Raw genomic sequence first — 752 nt, 5'->3', positions numbered from 1 at the left:
ACACTGCACTGATTGCCCACCTGGCTCTTATATTCTCCTCCCACCTCAGTGACCTGCCCACACTTCTATTGAAAAACACAATATTAAACATCCTTTATACTTAAAATACATAAATGCAATTAACAGTCTGATACAAATTAAAGAAAACACACAAACCAAGAAATACTAAACAAAGATTAAACTCATTCAAAAATCCCCCCTGTAACCCCTCCCCTCTCTGATCTCTCAATTCCATCTAATCAGATGAGTGACAACTGCTGGTATCCTGTAGCCGCATCCTCATGTGTGCACTCCATGGAACACGCCCCCTGAAGTCAAGCTCGAGAAAGAGAGAGGTTAACAGGTCCCCCCCCCCCCCCCCAAACACAAAACAAGAAATAAACTTGTATCAGTCTGTCCAACTGTCAATATACATATATACCTTAGTGAGGGGGATGCTTTCCAGCACCCTCACAAGGGTGTAAAAAACACTCCAGAAAGGTTTTCTTTGAAAAAAAAATCATCATGAATTTTGGCGCAAAAAAAAACGCCTTACTATACTATGTCGAAAAAAAATGCCATTTTTCAAACATGTTGTAAAAACGTGCCATATGATGAAATAATGTAAAGGAGGCCGTGAAAAACACTCCAGAAAGGTTTTCTTTGAAAAAAAAATCATCATGAATTTTGGCGCAAAAAAAACGCCTTACTATACTATGTCGAAAAAAAATGCCATTTTTCAAACATGTTGTAAAAACGTGCCATATGATGAA

This window comes from Amphiprion ocellaris, chromosome 1 (assembly GCF_022539595.1).
Source record: "Amphiprion ocellaris isolate individual 3 ecotype Okinawa chromosome 1, ASM2253959v1, whole genome shotgun sequence".
Lineage (NCBI taxonomy): Eukaryota > Metazoa > Chordata > Actinopteri > Pomacentridae > Amphiprion > Amphiprion ocellaris.
This window is presented reverse-complemented; position numbering follows the sequence as displayed.